This window comes from Oryx dammah, unplaced genomic scaffold (genome assembly GCF_014754425.2).
Source record: "Oryx dammah isolate SB20612 unplaced genomic scaffold, SCBI_Odam_1.1 HiC_scaffold_7, whole genome shotgun sequence".
Taxonomy (NCBI): Eukaryota; Metazoa; Chordata; class Mammalia; order Artiodactyla; family Bovidae; genus Oryx; species Oryx dammah.
The window spans coordinates 29,512,044-29,535,049 of NW_024070191.1; the positions used below are offsets into that span (position 1 = coordinate 29,512,044).

General features: G+C 41.0%; 1 protein-coding gene and 1 long non-coding RNA gene across 2 annotated transcripts in view; both read left to right on the forward strand.

Annotated features, from left to right (window-relative positions):
• Nucleotides 1-23,006, forward strand: part of UNC5D (unc-5 netrin receptor D) — a 633,424-nt gene that overhangs the window by 70,683 nt on the left and 539,735 nt on the right. The gene's annotated exons all lie outside the window — the stretch shown is intronic.
• LOC120865642 lies at nucleotides 6,263-22,595 on the forward strand. The gene is made up of 3 exons (XR_005721468.1): nucleotides 6,263-6,443; nucleotides 8,230-8,232; nucleotides 22,584-22,595. It is a non-coding gene; the product is annotated as an uncharacterized LOC120865642 (long non-coding RNA).

A 23,006-nucleotide genomic window follows, 5' to 3' on the forward strand; every position in this document is an offset into this window, starting at 1 on the left:
TGGTGGTAAGTATATGAGTAATGCTGTACAGTATGGAAATAGAGCAATGGAGTAAACATAGAGTTCTTCAGAATTCACAGAAGGAACTTTTTTCTATTTAATGTCTTTTAATTGAAGTATATTTGCAATACTGCATTAGTTTCAGGTGTAAAGCAAAGTGATTCAGGTATATATATGTATATATATATAAAAAACCCTAACCCATATATAATATATATATGGTATGTATATACACACACATATATATTCCTTTTCAGATTCTTTCATTTTAAGAAGATATTGATTATATTAATAGTTTCCTGTTTTGTATAGTTGGTTCTTGTTGTTTACCTATTTTATATATAGCAGTGTGTATCTGTTAGTCCCATACTCCTAATTTATCCCTCTCCCCGCTTTCCTCTTTGGTAGCCATAAGATTGATTTCCATGTCCGTGAGTCTATTTCTGTTTTGTAAATAAGTTCATTTGTATTAGAGACATTGAACACCACGTAATGATGGCAAGAAATGATCCTCCAAAAAGAATATAATTTAAATTAAGAGAACTAGGCGTTTGCCACCTGATGGCAGGGGCAGTGGTATTCTAGGTTGCTAACTTGTAGATGGGGATGTGAGTACATGTATCTTTCAGAATGGTTTCTGTACCAGTGATTTAAGTGACAATGGGAAGCAAGGCGGAGGCCACTGAATTATAATAGCTAATGTTCATACATGCCTGAAACTTTAAAAAATGCTTTACCTGTATTAACTCATTTAATCCTTGCTGCATAACAAAACTCCTGTAACTTAGGGGCTCATAACAATCATTTATTGTTACTCACGAGTCTAGGAGTCAGAAGCTTCATTTTGCTGGAAGAGCCAGGCTTGGTTCATCGTGGCTGGACTTTCTCATTTGTTCTCAGGTGGTGGTTCATCTAGCCTGGATGATCTAGAATGGTCTCGCTCCCAATTTTGGCATTTGTTTTACTTCCGGTTGGGGCAGTGGAGATGACCTGACCCTTATCTGGTCATTCAGCAGGCCAGCCAGACGGGTTCATGTGATAGTCACAGGGACTCAAGATTAGCAAGAAGACAAATCTCAGTGTTCAAGCCCCTTCCAAGCCTCTTCCAAGCTCAGGCTCAGAGCAAGTCATGTGGCCCACCCACATGGTGTGAGAAGTGATTCCATGTCTTGAGAAGAGTGATAGTATGTATGAAAAATTTGTCATCTGCACAAGTTTAAAAATCGCAGTGAGAAACGTGCTGTTCCTGTAAACCTCAATTACCTCTTAGGTACAGGGAGATTTAACTTGGTCAAGGTCACTGAGCCAATGAATGGCAGGTCTGCAATGAGACAGCCTGATTCTGTAGTCTGATTCTTACCCTCTCTACTGGCTCCTTGGGGGCAGGCACAATAAGATAGGTACCGACCTCAAGAAACACTGTGTGTCACTGTAGGAAGTTGGGATTTTATTTTTAGAGCACTGGAGAGCCAGTGAAGAATGGATTGACACAGTCAGCTTTACAGCTTAGGAAGCTCACTTGAGCTGCATGATGGAGAATGAATTATAAGGGCCATATTGGAAATGGATCAACTGATTATTGCTGCTGCTGCTGCTAAGTCACTTCAGTCGTGTTCGACTCTGTGCGACCCCATAGACGGCAGCCCACCAGGCTCTCCCGTCCCTGGGATTCTCCAGGCAAGAACACTGGAGTGGGTTGCCATTTCCTTCTCCAAACTGATTATTGGGATGCTGATAAAACACTGGTTGAGAGGAGTGGTAGTTGCATAGCTGTATAATTTTATCTAAAGTAAGGAAACATTACATTTTTTTCATATGAGCATGACAGTATTGACTGAGTGTCAATAACTCGGGGAAACTAGCATTTTGAGCTTGTAACACATTTAGGGAAGTAGAATTACTTTGTCATTTGTTAGTCGATAAAGAGTAGGAGAGGCAGATGATGTTTGTTGATATAAATAAATGATTGGAGTTGACAGCAGAGGTGTGAAAGGCATTTTAGGGCATGCATTTGCTAATTGGTGTGGTAAAGACGCTTGACCCCATTCTGTCTCTATAAGGGAAACATATAGATGGTAGTTATCCAGTGAACACAAAACTCCTTTGTGATTGTCCATCTGCCAAATTAACTCACAAAGTGTGAAAAAAATATTTCTGCAGAATACTGACTGACTCAGCAGCTGAGAAAAATCAGATATGTCGCCCTATTTGAGGATGAAAGGATTTTGTTATCTTATTTGATTGAGCGATTTCTGGCCTCTCGATTTCTGGAATGGTTCATGTGAGCCTCAGTGAAAGTGATTACAGATTTAATCGAGAGTATAATTATTTAGGTTAAATTTTTATTGAGCCTGCGTTTTCGGTGTGATGCGTTAGTGAGGTCAGAGATAATGCCGAGATGGTGCAGATTCGTTGTCTTCATTGCTTATATTACTTTGCATTTTTTAGGAAGTATACTGTCAGATGGGCTGTTGGGGGCTACAGGAGGACATTCATTTAATCATTGTGAATAGCCATGACAGCCACAAAGCCAGTCTTTGAAAGAAAGTGAAACTGTACAACATAAAGTAATTGTTCTGACTTTCAGAGGATAAACTAATATCTAAACGTACAGTGGGAGAATAGTACAGCTTGTAAAATCCTTAGTATATATTTCATTTCCTCCATTTTGTGAATAAAGACACTGAGGTTCAGAACAGTTAAATCACATTTCCAAGGTTATGTAGCTAATTAGCAGAGTTGAGAAAGTAAACCAACTTTCTAGTTCCTGTGTAATACATCTTGTGTCATCATTTGTTGTTGCAGTGGTGCCTAATAGTTATGAGTAATTCATCCCAAAATAGTGTGTGTCAGAAGGGAATTGGTGTACCTGTTATTGCTAAAATTTACAAACAAACTTCTGTCCACTCACTGATAAGAGAATGTCTGAAGATGTTTAAAGGAAAGGGATTTTGGTTGTTCTGGTCGCCAGCTATTGAGCAGTTGACTCTGTTTACTACAATGGACATTATAACAATATCTTAGTAAATTTACCATGGCCAAAGGTATAATTTTTTTACCTTACCACCCCAAAATTAAACGATAGCAATATCAGGATGAACTCAACTAAGGATGCTGAATGACATTAAAGTACTTGAAAGAGACTAACAGGTGGAAAGTAGATTTAGCAGGCTCCTCTCTCCATGGGATTTCCCAGGCGAGAATACTGGGGTGGGTTGCCATTGCCTTTTCCAGGGGATCTTCCTGACCCAGGGATCGAACCTGTGTCTCCTTCATTGGTAGGCAGATTCTTTACCACTGAATCACCTGGGAAGCCCCAGAAAGCAGATATGTGGTAATAACATCAGGATGAATTCAACTAAGGATGCTGAATCACATTGAAGTACTTAGACTTTAGAGATTGAAAGTGTAGGGCCCAACAGTTAGCAATGAGAAACACAGCCATCTGTCAAATGGACATTCCTTTTGACTTGTTACATGTACTGTCTTTATTCCACTGATGTGGGAAACCAGGTTACTTGGTGAGTTTGAGGTTAGACTGACGGTAGGTTTAGATAATTGACAAATATTTTATGGTTCCAAGCTTATATTGCCTAGTATGTCCATGTTCACTGTAGGAGTTTCTTCTGCTGGGACCAGGCTCCTTAGGCTTGGGGTGAGTATGACGCAGCTTCTGGTCAGTAGGGCGACTGGCCCTGCCTAAGCTTGTTCTGGTTTGTCTTCCCTTTTGTCAATTTCTGACTGTCCTCTCTTCTGATTAATACTCTCTCTGCTGGTAAAGAATCTGCCTGCAATTCAGAAGACCCGGGTTCGATCCCTGGGTAGGGAAGATCCCCTGGAGAAGGGAATGGCAACTCACTCTAGTATTCTTGCCTGGAGAATCCCATGCACAGAGGATCCTGGTGGGCTACAGTCCAAAAAGTCGGACATAACTGAGTGACTAACACTTTCACTTTTCCCACATCCCAACTACCATATATGTTAATATATTTTCAAGTTTTGTTGGGCATAAGAACTAGTCTGCCTCTGAAAGGGGATTTTACATATCTCTGGTCTAATTTTACTATCTCATTTTTAGAAGACAGTGTGCTACTCTATTTCATGATTCTTGGAATATAATCATATCACCTCACTGTTACTTCCGTGTTCTGCTCCCAGTCTGTAGGTTGGTGTCCACATTCTATATAAATGTCAAGTTCTTTGGCAGGGTTTAGATGGACTGATATAGAAAGAGTGGTCTTTTTCCTGATACCTGGTCAAGAACCAGAATTACTAGTTCTCATTCCCCCATTAATAGTAAAGCGATGGATAGGACAGGTAGGCATATGATAAATGTAAGGATCTATAAGGTAGGATTACAAAGGATAGGCTTGGAAATCAGATTCAGGGTTTGAAGTGGGTCCCAGCTGTGTGGTCTGGGGCAGGTATTTTTGCGAATGATACTGTTTCATCATCCATGACATTTTAATGATACATGTTTTTTACAGGTGTTTTAGGATTTAAAGCAGTTTTGTACACTTAAAGCTTTACAGATGTGGCTTCAACGTAGGTATTTAGTATTTTGTATTTTCTCTTCCATGAGAGAACTGGAGATACTTCAAGATGGGGAAAGTCATTTCCCATTGGATAACACTTTAGTATCCTAAGCAAGTCAAAATAGCCTGAATACAAATCCCAGTGTGGTATGTTGTTAGTAAGAGCACAGATTTTGAGTAGTGACCTTTGGATACCAAAGCTGCAGATGTGTGTGTTTCTGGAATAGCTGTAACCTATCCATTCAGAGTGTGTCTGAGTATTCTTAGAATGTACAAAAATGAATACTCAGGAGGTTCATGTATCAGAAAATCTACCCAAGTGCATAGAATCCTAGAGAAGGGTCTCACTAACTTTCACTGAAGAAGGTAACTACTCTTCTTTCAGGTCTTTGGGGGAAAAGAAAGGGACTCTGTGATCTTCCATGATAGCATTTCATAATCATAACTGAGGCATGCAGTGCTTTAAGCTCACGAGGCATCTTCAAGCTCACGTGCACAAGTATGGTGACAAGTCTGGATTTTCCCTTTGTCTGAGACATACAATCACATTATAGCTTCCTATTAAAATATACGCTTTAGGCCAACTTAACTTCTCATTTATGGAAACGTGAGTCTATTTCCCTTTGCTGTGTGTGAGGCTGTTTGAATTCTTGATCCAGTGTGCACTTGGATAAAGGTCAGATTAATCTGTATTCCTTAATAGGATTGTCTCTTTTCCTGTGACATAAGAGGTTCTTGTCTCTTTGAAATGTGTATTTCGGTGAAGACCACTCCACCATCACTTAGTTTTTGTGAGCTTCGGCATTTTTTTCTTTTAAAATAAGTATCTAGCTAAGAGAATCCCTAGACTGAAATACACTGATTTCCATTCCATAGTGAGGAAGGCAGAAAAGAACAAGATGCTTTTTTGATGATAAATTTCTTATGTGATCAAGACGATATACAAAATGTTCTACCATGATTTTCATGTTCTCGTGGGAAATACCAGTAGTACCTAGAAACCAAAGAGAAGTGAGGACTATATATTCCTGATGTCACCGTTTGCTTTTGTGAAGTCGGCTATAATGACAGCAGTTCTTACAGCAAATTCTGTTCAACATATGAATATTCGTTAGCAGCCCCAGCCTGTCATACTGCCTTTCCATACACTCATGTAGAACCTGATTGTGTCCTCATGACTTCAGCAGGCACTGGACGTGAAACGTGAACTCTAGCAGGTTCGTGAGTATGCTGGTCCACTATGAACTGTAGCTAAGACACAGAACCAACTGTCTATCGGCAGATAAATGGATAAAGAAGATTGTTGTATGTATATACAATGGAATACTACTCACACATAAAAAAAAGAAATAATATCATTTGCAGCAATGCAGATGGACCTAGAGGTTATCAGACCAAGTAAATCAGAAAGAGAAAAACAAATAGCACATGGTTTCATTTATATAGGACTCCCTGGTGGGCAGACGATAAAGAAACTGCCTGAAAGGCAGGCGATCCAGGGTTCCATCCCTGGGTTGGGAAGATCCCCTGGAGAAGTAAATAACAACCCTTTCCAGTATTCTTACCTGGAGAATTTCATGGATAGAGGAGCCTAGTGGGTTACAGTCCAGGGGGTCATAAAGAGTCGGTCACGACTGACTACCACTTTACTTTACGTTTATCACTTATATATGGAATCTAAAATATAACACAAATGAGCTTATCTGTGAACAGAAACAGACTCACAGACATAGAGAAGAGACTCATGGTTACCTAGGGGAGAAGTGGGGGACGGGGAAGACGGACTGGGGAATGAAGGTTTGCACCTGCAAACTCTCACTTACGGAATGAATCAATAACAAGGTCCTCCTGTAGAGCGCAGGGAACTGTATTCAGTATCCTGTGAAAAACTATAATAGAAAAGAATATGTATTGTTGAATCACTTTGCCATACAGTAGAAAGTGATATAATATTGTAAATTAACTATACTTCAATAAAATAAAAAAGAGAGAACATGTTCATCCTAGGGCCAGACATCCACATAAGCAGACCAGGGACAAGAGTCTTCCTTGAAGCTGGGGGTCCCTGGGTAACCAGGGTTTCAGTTACAAGTACTGCCTGAAGTTATTAGAAGGCTGCTGACTTTGTGTCTCATCAGCTTTTCTTTCCCCATCCCTTATGCTGGTTAAAAATACTGTGGTGCAGTTTAAGAAAGCCTTCTGAACTGCTCAGTGGATATTTTGATCCCCATTTTGTAGGCAGGAAATGAAAACCTACAGTACCTACTTCACAAGTTTCTTAAGAGGAAAACATGAGGAACGTGTATGTGGAATCGTCAGCCCAGTGCCTTAAACATCATAGATGTTACCTTTCATTATCCCCTGTGTAATCAGTGTCTTTCCAGGTGGCACAGTGGTAAAGAATCCACCTGCCAATCCTGGAGACACTGGAGATAGGAGTTTGATCCCTGGGTCAAGAAGATGCCCTGGGGGAGGAAATGGCAACCAACTCCAGTTTTCTTGCCTGGCAAAGGTCATGGACAGAGGAGCCTGGCAGGCTACAGTCCACAAAGTTGCAAGGAGTTGGGCAAGACTGAGGATGCTCGTGCACACACATGAAATCAATACTTAGTTTTTGGAGGGAAAACATTTTTAATGACAACTATGAATGAAAGGCGTAATATCATTATATAAGCAGATTTTGGTGTAGAGTTACGTATATGGAAGGGGTTATTTTTACTACTGGGTGCAGGATTTATTTTTTCTTTTAAAGATGGCACACAAAAATATTTATTACCTGCTCATTTCTTAGACATGCTGAATTGCAAATAATTAATAGTTTGTATTCCTCATGTAAAGAATTGAAAAAAAAAACTTTTATTTTTTTTCCTTCCATCTTTCCTTCCATTTTCCCTTCCTCCCTTCCTCCCTCCCACCTTCCCTGTTTCTTTTTCTTTTCCTTTACATTAGAAAACTGTTCTTCTGCCAGCATAGCTCATAAGTTAGCTAAGAGAAAAATATGTGTAGATCTTCATTTTACAAACTCCCCTTAGCTCCTTGGGATTAGCATCAGCTTTGGGTCATCCCTTTCCTTGTGGTCTGATACTCCGTGTGTCAGCCTGTGGCTTGCAGGTAACATTGTTGAATTCCCCTAGGGGACTGACTGAAACATGATACTTTAATCCCCTCTCTGACACTGCCTTCTCAGGAGGATTTAATCCTGATAGGAATAGGGGATAAGTGTATGCGAATGTCCCTCATTTGCAATGCATGTTGTGTCTGCCTCTTTAAATAAAGTAAAGGTTAATATGTTGATTTCCTATTTATAGGTAACTTAATGCTTCTAATTTTTTCTAATCATGGCACAAGGTTTTGGCTCAGTACTATGATTTCTTAAATGATCTTTCTAAATCGCTGTAATCATATGATGAGTTTACTACTCTCCAAAGAGGTTGGATTGACAGGTTTAAAGAGACAAATCATTCAGTACTTTTTTTTTTTTTTTTGCCACATAATATCTAGTTACAGCAGCAAGCCCTTCTGTTAAGCAAGTTGTATTTCTCGATGATGTATCTATAGGCATTTTTTATTTTAGCCTAGGCATTTCTGCTTTGGCAATCCATATTTAACAGTAGGGCCAATATGATCTTCACATAGATCAGAAGAGAATCAGACAATATTAATCTAAAAACTGAGCTAATACACTCCACCAGAGGAAGTAGATATTAATTCATTACATCATTTCCATTTCTGACACTAAAAAAAAAAAAAAACAACTTGACATTTTACTGTTTTTGCTTTCTTTCCCTTTATACATGGATTAAACTTTAGCAAAGCCTTTCTTCAGTCAGTATGAGACCTGGGGCCACCTTAAAGAAGCAAACTTTGCCTCCACAGACTAGCACATGTTCTCTGAAAGGGAATGGGCTGCCTAATTGGTGCCTTTATGTTTTTGTTGAGTCTACTTGACACAACCTTTCCTTGGAGTCACTTGGTTTCTAAGGAAATGCCATATACCACCTTTAATGAATTTCCAAATCACCTGTCTGCCCAACCTTCCACTCTGTCCTTTACCATTTTTGAGTGATTCCAAAAACTATAAACTATGAAAAATAGACATTTCTTCGAAGTAGAAAAAAGTCTGAAGGCTTATTCGTTTGACAAATATCACATTATCGGTTCTTTGTGGAAAGCATTCTGTTGGGCACTGGAAATTTGACTGCTGCTAACTCAAAACACATATATGGTACCTGTAGGGTATAGAGCATGTTTCTAAGCATTTTTACTTATATTAATAAAGTTTTATTTGGAACACGTACATGTTATTCTTATTATTATCCCATATTATTATGGAATAATTATCTTATTATTCCCATATTAGTGATGAATAAATTGAAGCCCAGAAAGTTTGTTATTTGTCCAGGGTACTTCTAAGTGGTGGAGTTGAATCTGTACCCAAGCAGGATTTATGCAAAACTGCTTAGTTGCTCAGTTATGTCTGACTCTTTGAGATCCCCATGGATTGTAACCTACAAGACTCCTCTGTCCATGGGATTTCCCCGGCAAGAATACTGGAGTGGGTTGCCATTTCTTCCCCCAGGGGATCTTCCTGACCCAGGGATCGAACCCAAGTCTCTTATGTCTCCTGCTTTGGCAGGTGGATTCTTTGCCACTGTGCCACCAGGGAAGATTTGAGAACCAGGAAAGACTCACTCAAATCCCTCTGGACTCCCTGAAGAGGTGGATGGGCACAAGGGGCCTCTGCTGGTACCAGGGCTCCACATCCTCGAGTTCAGACAGAGGAGAGGGATCTGCTCCAGTCCCTTCTTTGATGTCTCTGGAATCTTCTATCAAATATAGAATGTGTTTACCTACTTGTACAAAGATGATTGATAGCAAAGTCACTGACTTTCCCAGATTCGTAGGCTGTCATTTTGTCCAGTTTTTGTTCAGAAAAGTCCCTGTTCAGTCTCTCAGGAGCATGTCCTGTGCACACAGGTTCTGGGCAAACATAATAATGGTGAGTCATTCCATCTGTTCATTTAATGGGTGTTTATTGAGTACTTACTATGTACCAGGTAAAATATGATGATGATGTTTAGTTGCTAAGTTGTGTCCAACTCTCTTGCCCCATGGACTGCCCATTAGGCTCCTCTGCCCATGGGATTCTCCAGGCAAGAATACTCGAGTGGGTTGCCATGCCCTCCTCCAGGGGATCTTCCTGACCCAGGGATCAAACCTGCATCTCCTGCATTGCAGGTGGATTCTCTACCGCTGAGTGACCAGGGAAGTCCACTATATAAGGTACTTGAAGACAAAAAGGCGAATAATAAAAATTCTTTTCCTAATTTCCTATGCCATTTAAGTTGTCCCTTGCTTCATTTTCATCTTTTGTTTTCCTGCTGTTTCCAAGTATTTAAAATGGGTAATGTAGATATTAGAAAAGCACTTCATAAATTCTAAACTACTGTGAAAATATTCACTTTTATTTTATCATTGCTTATTATATTGGACAAATTTCCATGTGCCTGCCTCATAGGTAACTTCAGCCATTTGTTAATTCCATTTATATTCTAGCTGAATGATTCAACTTGATGTTTGTGGTTACTGAGTAAAAGACACATAGTCAATTAAAATTTCAAAACTAATATTCAGCATGAGATGACCGAGTTGCTAAATGAAAATGAATATTATATGATGAAGGGAGGCTGCAAATTTACTTAGGTTTTTCTATCAAATTAGCAACTTGCTTGTTACAGAGAATGAATGCTAATTAGTTCTCTGCGCTGCAGAAGGCAGCCCGTATCTGTCCCAGGACAATGTTAGTTAAGCGGCCTCATTTCTTGAAGGTCTTGGCCCCTTTTTTTCTGACACTGTCATAAGAAAAGGGCAGAGGACCATCGTCTTGTGCCAGGAACTGTGTCGGATGATAACCACCCATCACCTCTTTAATCAGCATCTGAGACAGTCAGGTTTCTTGAAGTAGGAGCACAGCTTGGAAACACTGTAGGATCTTCCCAGCCAGTGAAAAGCTGAAACCAATAAAGACCCAGAGATAGAAGACCCTTGGATTCAGGCCTAAAGCAAGTGCGTAAAATCCAGTAGGGCAATGAAAAAGCCATCTTGTCAGCCTTTGACGTTAATGATAAAGAAACTCCATTCTTCACACACATTGATTATACAAACATGCATACGAAGGTTGGGGATGGAAAACCAAAATTTCTAGTGATTGTTTTGAAAGGATCTTACCCTGATAATGTTCCTTAAATGTTTCTAGGTTGAAAATCTGAGACCCCCAGTGAAAATTTAACAGGAACATCCATGATTTTGTAACAAAGGGAGACAGATTCAAGTGCCAGGACAAGGAATACAGGCAGAAAAGTATGACTGAAAAAAGCTTAGAGTGACATGGCATGTGTTGGGGTGGAGAGGGGATTGCACCAGAGTCTGTGTTAAGTGATCGGGCTTGGTTCTAGTTTACACTAGCCTGAACACACATGAGGCAGTGCCTTCCATCTGGGTACCATGTTCAGAACAGAACCATCTAGAACATGTTCAAGGGAGAGTCACCACTAGTATTAAGAATTTGAAACCATAAGCTATTTAAGACCTCAGAGGCATCTGAAACATTGAGTTTCATGTGGAAGAAGGAGAAACAGAAGAGTAAGATCATCTGTTTAATGTCCTCTGTGTTTTGATCAGTCCAAGGACCAGAAATCACCCCAAATCATATGGTGGCCTGGTATCTAGTTGAGGCTGGGTCTTATGCATCAGCTTGTATAGCAATACCGTGGTGTTACTAGGATCCTAACTTGGGTCTTTTGGTCTTTAAAGCCTGTATTCCTTACTCTCCAGTTTGTTGTCTCCTGAAGGGTTAGAATGAGATCAATGAGTATAGACTTTAACAGTGATTTGGATCCAGTATGATGAAGACTTTTCTACTGTAGTCTTTAATGGTAAAATAAGTTTTTGTAGGCAATGGCACCCCACTCCAGTACTCTTGCCTGGAAAATCCCATGGATGGAGGAGCCTGGTAGGCTGCAGTCCATGGGGTCACAAAGAGTCAGGCACGACTGAGCAACTTCACTTTCGCTTTTCACTTTCATGCGTTGGAGAAGGAAATGGCAACCCACTCCAGTGTTCTTGCCTGGAGAATCCCAGGGACAGTGGGCTCCTGTCTCTGGGGTCGCACAGAGTCACACACGACTGAAGTGACCTAGCAGCAGGTTTTTGTAGGAGAAAGGAATTATTCAGGCTTCAGCAGGGTGTCCTCTTGGCTCGAATGCTGTCCTTTAAGATCCTTTCTAACTCTAAAGTGTATATCTTTCTTTTTTAAATTAGACTATAGTTGCTTGACAATGTTGTATTAGTTTCTGATATATAGTAAAGCGAGTCAGCCGCATGTAGGCACATATCTTCTCTTCGGTGAATTTCCTGCCCATTTAGGTCACCAAAGAGCACTGAGTACAGTTGCCTGTGCTGTGCAGTAGGTTCCCATTAGTTACCTGCTTTTTATATAGTAGTGTACGTATGGCAATCCCAATTCATCCCACACCCCTCCCCCCAATCCCATTCATGTTTGTTCTCTACATCTGGATCTCTGTTCCTGCTTTGTAAAAAAAAAGTTTATGCCATTTTCCTAAATTCCACATGTATGCATTAATGTATGAAAGTGTGTGTTTCTTGATTTTATGAATAAACCAACAGAACATCAGAGTGTAGTAACACATCACTAAAGAGAGAGAATAAAGGCAGGCAGAGAAGGGACTGGTCATGGCAGGAGGCGAGAAGCCAGAAGACACAGGGAGGGAAAGCCCCACTGGTAGTTACGATGCAGGAGATCCAGAGGACCCCACAGACCAGGGTTTCAGTTTCAAGTGGAAAAGAAATAAGATAGAAGCCATCAGCACCCTGAGACCTGATCCTGAGGTCACGTTCTACAGAATCAGCCCCTCCTCCCCACTAGTGATAGGTACTGTAGCAAGGCATGTGTGGTCCAGAACCCTGGGTGATGACAAGTCTGTAAATGTGTTCAGCTCCAGGAAATCATTTCAATGTTTGTTTGTTTTAAAGATTCAGCCTTCGTAGAGTTGAAATGGGCCTCGCATTGCGTGGACAATGCAGTGGATTGACTTGTAGGGGGAAATTTGCCTGAATGTGTAAAGGTGGTCAGTTCAGTCGCTCAGTCGTGTCCGACTCTTTGCGACCCCATGAATCTCAGCCAGGCCTCCCTGTCCATCACCATCTCCCAGAGTTCACTCAGACTCACGTCCATCGAGTCAGTGATGCCATCCAGCCATCTCATCCTCGGTCGTCCCCTTCTCCTCCTGCCCCCAATCCCTCCCAGCCTCAGAGTCTTTTCCAATGAGTCAACTCTTCGCATGAGGTGGCCAAAGTACTAGAGTTTCAGCTTTAGCATCGTTCCCTCCAAAGTAATCCCAGGGTTGATCTCCTTCAGAATGGACTGGTTGGATCTCCTTGTAGTCCAAGGGACTCTCAAGAGTCTTCTCCAACACCACACTTCAAAAACTTGCTTTCTTAGTTCACTGATAATTGCCTCCTAGTTATTCTTTACTGGAGAAGGCAATGGCACCCCACTCCAGTACTCTTGCCTGGAAAATCGGATGGGCAGAGGAGCCTGGTGGGCTGCAGTCCATGGGGTTGCGAAGAGTCAGACACGACTGAGCAACTTCACTTTCACTTTTCACTTTCATGCATTGGAGAAGGAAATGGCAACCCACTCCAGGGTTCTTGCCTGGAGAATCCCAGGGATGGGGGAGCCTGGTGGGCTGCCGTCTATGGGGTCGCACAGAGTCGGACACGACTGAAAAGACTTAGCAGCAACAGTAGAGAGATAAAGAGAAGAAATGGCTATGAAAATTAGATGCCCACTGAGTTCTGAAACATACAGCCATGACGATACTTTCTAAACCATGTTTCCCAAAGGGTGTTTCGGTGGTGAGCGTACAGCTCCGTCACTTGAAGCTATGAAAATCACACCAGTTAAGTTTCACCTGGACCAAATGGCCTTTCAAGATGAGGATGCTCGTGACTCTGGAATGTCCTTTTTGCATCTGTTCCACCGGGGGCATGTTTGCTGACCCATCTCCTACCAGTGACCTGGGCATACCACTGGTGTCAGGCCATCCCAACATCCTAGAGAGAATTCCCAGCTGATGGAAATTGCCACATAGTCTGTATTTGGCAGGAAGACAGTTTGCCTTCATCCAGGCTCCTGTGATGGCAAGTGGGGCTTGGCAGGGCTCCTTTGCCAAGGGAAATGTATGAACTCTGTCTTCTCCATGGATTCTACTTATGTCTCCTTTGAACAAGAGGCTTGTCTGTTGGAGGAGATGCCTGGGAAGCTGGTTCCCAACCTGCCTAATTGACTGCTACTGCTCTTTCTGAGTTTGGCAAGCTCCCCAGTTGGAGAGCTGTGATTCTCTTGCCATCCACAATGATGGATTGAAGGTGACAGCCTGAGTTAAAGTTCTGAGCTCCCAGCTGGTTAGTGGATTTCACAAGTACAATGTTGCAAGAGTCATTTATCAGAAGTGTGAACCCAGAGATTTGGATGTTTGAGGTGACAGCTGTTAGACACACTACTTAGAGAAATAACTCACAGAAGATTAGGATAAGAAGGTCTTTGATTTTTTTCATCCATGTGATTGGAAAGTTGGAGTAAGGAAAGGTCTCCAAGGACATTTCTGCTGTTCAAGTGCCAGGAAGAGATTTGGGTGACCTCACATTTCAGTGGAGGCAACCTTTGAATAAGATATGTGTGTGTATTTGTAAATAAATTTAAACCCCTGGAAAAGATATCCTGGAAATCATTTTTTAAAAAATAGATTTACTTTTGTGTATGGACCTAATGCTGTTATTAGTAGTGGGTAGATAATCCCTGTTGAAAGTCACAGAAAGTAGTGGGTCCAATTCTTTTAGTCACAGATTGTAGAGTCCATGACAGTTTTGTGCCTCAGACGATGAATACGTTTATCCTCCACAGGGAAGTAAATGAAATCATCATTTGCAATGCTGCCTGTTTTGTTTTTTTAATTGTCAAATCTAAGCTTCAGTGTTCAAAGCAAGACATTCATTCACTTCCTGGCAGGGACTCAGATTCGGTTAATTCTTGGGAGTTAATAGCTTTGGTCAGGACAAAGGTTCAAGCTTTCCCCCCTCCCCCATCTTGCTGCTGTAAATAATTATCCAAATTCCATTTCAAAGATATGTCTATGGATCTCTTTCCTTGTAAAGTTTAGTGGGTATTGGGCCTCTTGATGTAATAGAGCAGTTCCCAAGGCAGGCAAGACTCAGTTTTCAGAGAAAATCTTAATGTGCCAGATTACACATCCCGTATAAACTTAATAAAACCAGATTGGCCCGTTGTGAAAACTCCTTCTTCTAAGACAGGCTATCTATATCAGGAGCTGCCTTTATTCTTAGAGGCCACAGGGGTATCCTTTTGTATGTGACCCTTGAAGTGAATTGGTTCTTTCATAATACATTTTGGAAGGATTCTGTTTCTTCCCCAATCCCATGCTTATTACACTGTTTGTCCTTCTCTGTCTTTTTCACATCTCCTTTCCCCAAATCCCTGCTTTATTTTTATGTATTTAATTTTTAGATTGATTTTTATTGGAGTGTAGAATGCCATGTTAGTTTCTGCTATACAAAGTGACACATTCCTGCCCTGACCTCTTATCTCAACTTTATTTTCTGAGATACTGATGAATGAGTGAGTCGATAGAGTTCCTTACTCATAAGGTCAACTTTTTCTCCAGGTTTCCCTTTTTAATTTTGTGGATTAAGAGCCTTTAAAAAAATCTCTTTTGTGTAGTACATCCTCTAATCATCACTAGTTCCCATATAAGAGGTATGCTTTCTCTCTCGTACGGGAAATTGGACTCAGAGTGCTTAAGTAATTTGCTCAAAGTCAGAGCTAGAATTTGATTTCAGAATTGTTCACTTCCCGCGTCCTATGTTTTTATTTTCTGTGCTGTAGTCTCCAGTGTGTTGGCCCATTTTCCCATCATATAGGAAGATTCCTTATTTCTTATCAAGAAAAAATAAGATAGACCTCTTTCAGCATATAGAAGTGATATAGGTAGAGAATATTCCCATTTCTTGATTTTTATAAGGATGACTTATATCTGAAAAAAGAAACATGAGATGACAATCCTTAAAACAGTAAATTAGATTGGAGTTCTAATCAGCCTGGAAACTAAATAATCACCAGAAAAATGCTGAACATCATGTGAAATTCTGTTAATAGTGCCTTATATTTTGCCTGTAGGGTTTTTTAAATGTTTACTGCATTTTTTTTTCCTTGGCTGTGCCATGCAGCACACAGGATCTTAGTTCCCTGACCAGGAATTGAACCCATGCCCCTTGCTAGAAGCATGGAGTCTTGCCCACCAGAATGCCAGGAAATCCCCTGCTGATTATTTTAACTGTCTTTCGATATTTCCTCCTCCCTGACTCCTTCTTGTATATTAAGCCATGATTAGGTTTGCTACAAAACTGAATCAGTAAAAAATTAAGTAAAAGTTATCAAAGCAAAAAGTCTGTACCTGGGGTCCAGCCCAGCTTGCCCAAGGGTGGCCTCCCCATGAGCAGGTCAGCGGCTTTGTTCCTGTTGCATGTGCCTCCAGGATGGCATTGAACTCTCTCTTATTATTCACGTTTCCCTGCATGTTTCTAGACTTGGATTTCTGGCACTTGAGCAGGTATGAGCAGTGCTTTCTTCAACTTGTGGTAATAATAATAGGTAACATGTACTTGATGCTGGAAAAGAGGAGAAGGCAGAGGGGAAGGGGGCGATGGTGGCATCACTGACTCAAGGGGCAAGGGTCTGAGCAAACTCCAGGAGATAGTGAAGGGCAGAGAAGCCTGGCATGCTGCAGTCCATGGGGTCACAAAGAGTCCGGGAACGCATGTACACCCGTGGTGGATTCATGTCAATGTATGGCAAAACCAATACAGAGTTGTAAAGTAAAAAAAAAAAAAAGAGTCAGACATAACTGAACAATAGCGACAACATGTGATGAATCCTTAAATTCTAGGCACTGGGCTGAGCATGTCAGTTGCATTATCTCATTAAATTGTTCATACTTACGAAGGAGACAACTAAATCACGTTTGGAAATTTAGTGACTTCTGAACGTTCGCAGCTGCTCAGGCATTTGTTCAAAGCCACAGAGATGGTCAGTAGTGACATCGGATTTAAACCTTTAATTTTTCTGACTTCGTTGACTGAGTCACCCTAGTTCATATTCGATTCCCATGATCCAATGCAGTATTTGTTACATACTAATTGCTCAACAAATGGTTCTTGCATTGCCAAATAAGATAGAGTCTGTATGCTGTTGAAACACACTAGACTAATAATTAGTAGATGAAAGATTCAGTTAGAAAGATGCTGTGTTTGGCTTTGTGATCTCAACAGTTCACATCACCTGTCTGGACTATGGGTTTTCTTCATCTGTAAAATGAAGGGGAAGTGGTAAAATGAGCCTTAAGATCTCTCTCTTCTGTACTCTGGTGAATAAAACCACAAGTGGTGACTAGAAAAATAATTCAAAGCCACTCGCTGACACACCAGTTATTGGGCACATAGCTATTGCATTATTCCAGTTGCTCTTCAGTTCAGCCGTAGTGGTATAATTCCATTTAGATCCAATCTAGATATGTTTTTGCAGGGCCTCTATCATTTTTCAGACTCTTTGAAAAACAAAATACATTTAGGCTTCAAACCCTGAGTTTGGAAATCTGAAATATACATAAGATGATATGAATGAGCCTGACTTTGATTACCATAGGGCAGCAGAGCTGGGGACGGCAATAAAAAGACCTATAAAATTGAACTTGATCTGACCCATGGCAGGTCTTCTTAATGCGAGGATGTCTTGGCTTTCAAGTGGATTCTTTCACTATTATATAAAATCTGGATAAAGTGATAAGTAAGTTTAAAAGTGATTGTATAGAGTGAAGTGCACTGTCGCACGGGAAAGCATTTTGCCCCAGGGAGACCAAAACTGTAACCTCATTTCCTTTCTTTTGAGGACTCTCTGGGTTGCTTGTGGTTGCCACGGTTGGGTGGGTTGGTTTGTTGTTTGCCAAGTTAAGATAACCTTGATTTTTTTTTTCTTTTTTGAGGAATTGTTATCCAAAAGAGATGTTTTAAGAGGCAGAAGAAAAAGGCAGAGAAACTGAGAAAGAACCAGGAAAAAGAAGGACCAGAGACAAAGATATGTGTGTGTGTGTATCTGAGAGAGATACATTAATTCATAAGCCTTATAGATATTTGAAAAAGTTTAAACACATGGGACAGTTACATTGGGGAGGCCATTGGGTTTACTTGAAGGTCAATGATGCAAAAAAATTAAAACATGAAAGTTGATGGCTTTGGCAGCTGCCTTCTCTAACAGTTTATAGACTTCCCCACTGGCACTGTCCCTCCCCCAGCTGCTATGGCATGACTATTCAGCACAGATCCCTGTGCTCAGAAAGGTGCCCTGGAGAAGGGTATGGCCACCCACTCCAGTATTCTTACCTGGAGATTTTCATGGACAGAGGAGCCTGGTGGGCTACAGTCTTTGGGGTCGCAGAGAGTCAGACACAACTGAGTGGCTCACACACCTGTTCTCCCTGCATATGGTAGAATGCTTCATCCATGCAGGTGGCAGTGACTGTAAAGATCAGAGGGACCTTCGGACCGATGGACAGGTGAGTGCTGTGTCCACTGCTTTATTTCTCCTGTCGTTTGCACTGCTTGCCTGCTGGTTCAGTAGTTAGTTCAGTTAGTTCAGTCGCTCAGTCGTGTCTGACTCTTTGCGACTCCATGAATTGCAGCACGCCAGGCCTCCCTGTCCATCACCATCTCCCGGAGTTCACTCAGACTCACATCCATCTAGTCAGTGATGCCATCCACCCATCTCATCCTCTGTTGTCCCCTTCTCCTCCTGCCCCCAATCCCTCCCAGCATCAGAGTCTTTTCCAATGAGTCAACTCTTCACATGAGGTGGCCAGAGTACTGGAGTTTCAGCTTTAGCATCATTCCTTCTAAAGAAATCCCAGGGCTGATCTCCTTGCAGTCCAAGGGACTCTCAAGAGTCTTCTCCAACACCACAGTTCAAAAGCATCAATTCTTCGGTACTCAGCCTTCTTCACAGTCCAACTCTCACATCCATACATGACCACTGGAAAAACCACAGCCTTGACTAGATGGACCTTTGTTGGCAAAGTAATGTCTCTGCTTTTGAATATGCTATCTAGGTTGGTCGTAACTTTTCTTCCAAGGAGTAAGCGTCTTTTAATTTCATGGCTGCAGTCACCATCTACAGTTATATTGGAGCCCCCCAAAATAAAGTCTGACACTGTTTCCACTGTTTCCCCATCTATTTCCCATGAAGTGATGGGACCGGATGCCATGATCTTCGTTTTCTGAATGTTGAGCTTTAAGCCAACTTTTTCACTCTCCATTTTCACTTTTATCAAGAGGCTTTTTAGTTCCTCTTCACTTTCTGCCATAAGGGTGGTGTCATCTGCATATCTGAGGTGATTGATATTTCTCCCAGCAATCTTGATTCCAGCTTGTGTTTCTTCCAGTCCAGTGTTTCTCATGATGTACTCTGCATATAAGTTACATAAGCAGGGTGACAATATACAGCCTTGACGTACTCCTTTTCCTATTTGAAACCAGTCTGTTAAGCAGAGGCAACAAGCAATGTGAGCTTGCACTACCAGTCAGGTTGCTAGCCATTGAACATGGCCCAGCCTTTACATATAAATCATTTTCTTGTTTCCTTTGTAAACCAGCTGTTCTCCCAGAGAAGGATCCAGAAAGTGCACTGAACACAGTCAAACCACCTGATATAGGCCAATAAGTTGGGCTATGGATTCAGCCTGCCCTCCTGCTTATATCACTACAAACTGTAGAACATTTGCCCCATACTTCTAATAGGAAAACAAGATTTCCTTTGCCTGGATCTTAGGAAAGCTGGTGGCAACAGGTGTAGTTCCCAGCATAAAACACGTGTTCAGCATTTGATGATCATTATGATTTTGATTTCTCTCTTCCCTGAGGATTTTGATTCTCTCTTCCCTGAGGTTAGTTAATTTCTACTGTAAGGATGCTGTCCGTTGACCCATCTAATAGATGGTCAGGCTTCAGAATGACTTGATGAGTACCCTTTTGGAGGATAAAACCACAAGCTTTCTGATTTCAGGCCAAAATATGCTAAAATTAAGGTGAATGCTAGTAGTATGCTGGGCTTCCCTTGTGCCTCTACTGGTAAAGAATCCACCTGCATTGTGGGAGACCTGGGTTTGATCCCTGGGTTGGGAAGATCCCCTGGAGAAGGGAAAGGCTACCCATTCCAGTATTCTGGCCTGGAGACTTCCATGGACTCTATAGTCCATGGGGTCACAAAGAGCTGGACACAACTGAGTGACTTTCACTTCACCTCTAGTAGTAACCTAGCAGTGTTTTAAAATAATAATGTTAGGTCAGTGTTTAGCTTTCAGTCTGAATCCATTTTGGAGACTTTTCTTGTTCTCCTGTGAAGCAGCACAGTGGGTTTATGAAAAGCTCATACTCTTGGAACTTCCCTGGTGGTCCAGTGGTTCAGACTTTGGCTTCCAACGCAGGGAGTGCAGGTTTGATCCCTGGTTGGGGAGCTAAGATACTGCATGCCTCTTGGCGAAAAAACCAAAACAAAACAGAAGCAATAATATAACAAGTTCAAAAAAGACTTTTAAAATGGTCCACGTTGAAAAAAAAACAAAAACAAAACACCCCAAAACAAAAATTTCTTGGTCTCATATTCTCAACTGCAAATCTTCAGGTTCACGTGAGGGTATTGGAAGTAACAACCCCGATGAGAAGCGATCTCTCCTTTTGTTTCTTAGGGAAACTTTGTGAAGTATTGTTTGAAAATGCAAAGATTTCATCTGAGTTCTTGTTGAATTTTGACAGCTCCTTTGTTTTCTTTGCTACATTTGAATATGTTGGACTCTGATGACTGGTCAGAACATGATTATCAAGAGAATTCTGTGGTTTTTTAAAACATAAAATATTGGCAGTTGAACATATAATTGTGCACGTGTGCTAAGTTTCTTCAGTTGTGCCCAACTCTTTGTGACCCTATAGACCATAGCCCACCAGGCTCCTCTAGGGATTCTCCAGACAAGAATACTGGAGTGGGTTGCCATGCCCTCCTCAGGGGAATCTTCCTGTCCTGCATTAGCAGGCGAGCTCTTTAGTACTAGCACCTTCTGGGAAGCTCATAATTATACTCAGTCAACTATTAGAGAGAGGCAGAGTCATGGGTAAGACGAAACAAGTTCTAGATACCTTATTTCTGGGCCAAGGCATTTGACAATTGGGCCACAGGCGATTAGTGCTAACTGTTCACCTCTGTCCATCTTCACGCAATAACTGCAGTTGTATCAGGAAGAGGAGGAAGTGAAATTGACATCTGGGCAGCTGGAGTGTGAGGACCACAAGGAGAAAGCCCTGGTCCTCATTCCAGCATTAACTGAGCTGACATGCTCCCAGCCTTGATGATGCTTCCGAGTGGGGTTAATATACAGTTCTAATCAAGCTCTGATTACATAATTCTCCAACCAGGAAGGCAAAAAAAGCTGTCCCAAGTCTCTGATGCCCTTATGAATAAGCTGTCTGAGATCAGAAGTGGATTTCCTAAGTAGCTAAAGCCATGTAAGCTTTAAACCTCTTCCTTGTATGGGCCCCCATCCAAATTCTACTTTGTGTCTGACTTGTAGGTCTCTCAGAACCTGGAACATTAGTATTTGCTACAATCATAACTTCAGGGTAAATTTCTTCCTGCCAGACTAAAATTAGAACATGGAATGCTTTACTGCAATGTTTTAAAATGCTAATACCATAACTTGTATTAGTTAATTGCCAATTACCCAGCATTCAGATCTTAGAAATTTTGGGAGGGTCTCAGATGCACCGCTAAGTACTCTAAATGAATTAACCATCAATGTCAATAAAAATTCCTATAACAGGGTGTTTTTCCTCCTCAGAAAAGGTGTGGCAGAAGCCCTCCTTCAGAACAGAACCTTTTTGATTTTTTTTTAAACTTAATTTTGCATGCAGTGGAAGCTTACCACTTTTATTTAACTTCACAACCCGAGGGATTGGAATAGCAGACAGTGAAGAAAATAGATTAAAAGAATAAGTTTAAAAAAACCTTACCTAAACAAGCAAAAAGTAACAGTAAAGATCAGAGGCAGCTGGGAAAAGACAAGCTGCATGAATGCAATCAGCAGGAATGTGGGGTCATTTAAAGTGTCTAGGCACATGGATCAAAACCAGCTTTGTCCTTAAGGATTTAATTTGCAGGCAGGTAACAAAATCACTAATTAGAACAACAGGCATCAAGTAGCCCTTTATATTCTATAGACTAAAGTAAGTGAAACTGCACTAAAGTAAAACTGAGTTAAAGTCAATACTCTCCCCTCCCATGCAGGCTACCATATAACACTGAGCAGAGTTCCCTGAGCTATACAATTGGTTCTTATTGGTTACCCATTTTAAATATAGCAGAGTGTGCAAGTCCATCCCAAACTCCCTAATGATCCCTTGGAGGGGAGTTTGGGAGAGAATGGATACATGTATATGTATGAGTTGCTCTGCTGTGTACCTGAAACTATCACAACATCGTTAATTGGTTACTCTCCAATATAAAATAAAATGATTGCAAAAAATAAACTCAGCATTCTTTTTCTCAGTAGGACATTTTATAATATCTGAGGCCATATACTTTGGTGGTTAAGGGCACAGACTTTGGAGTTGGACTGCCAAGATTTTAAAATTTGGGTATAATCAATGTATAGTAAAGTACACATCTTTAAAGTGTCCAATTGGGTGAATTTTGACCTATATGTTGATGTGTGAACATCACCACAATTAAGAAATAAACCTAACCATCACCCCATCATTACTTAATTCCACTTATGAATGTATAGGTCTCTTCGTATTCCCTTTCCAGGCAATCACTGATCTCCTTTGTATTACTATAAACTTACTTTTTTCTAGAAAATTATATACGTGGACTCATACTGTGTGTGTTCTTTTTTTGGTCAAAATTCTTTCACTTGACTCAGTTGATTTTAGATTCTTCTACGTTGTGTGTGTGTTGCTTTTTATGACTCAGCAGTATCCCATTGTGTGTCTGTGTGACAGTGTTTATCTGTATTGTGTCTGTGTGACAGTGTTTATCTGTTGGCCCATTGATGGACATTGGATTGTTTCCACTTTTTGGCTATCACAAGTAAAACCGTTCAGAACTTTCACGTGCAAAATCTTCTTGTGGACATGCTTTCAATTGCTTGAGCAAATACCTCTGAGTGGAATGACTGGGTTATATGCTGGATATATGGTGATTATACTTGGCTTAAATTTCGGTTGTAGGATCAACTCGCTTATGACATTGTGTTAGTCACTTAATCTGTTTGATGG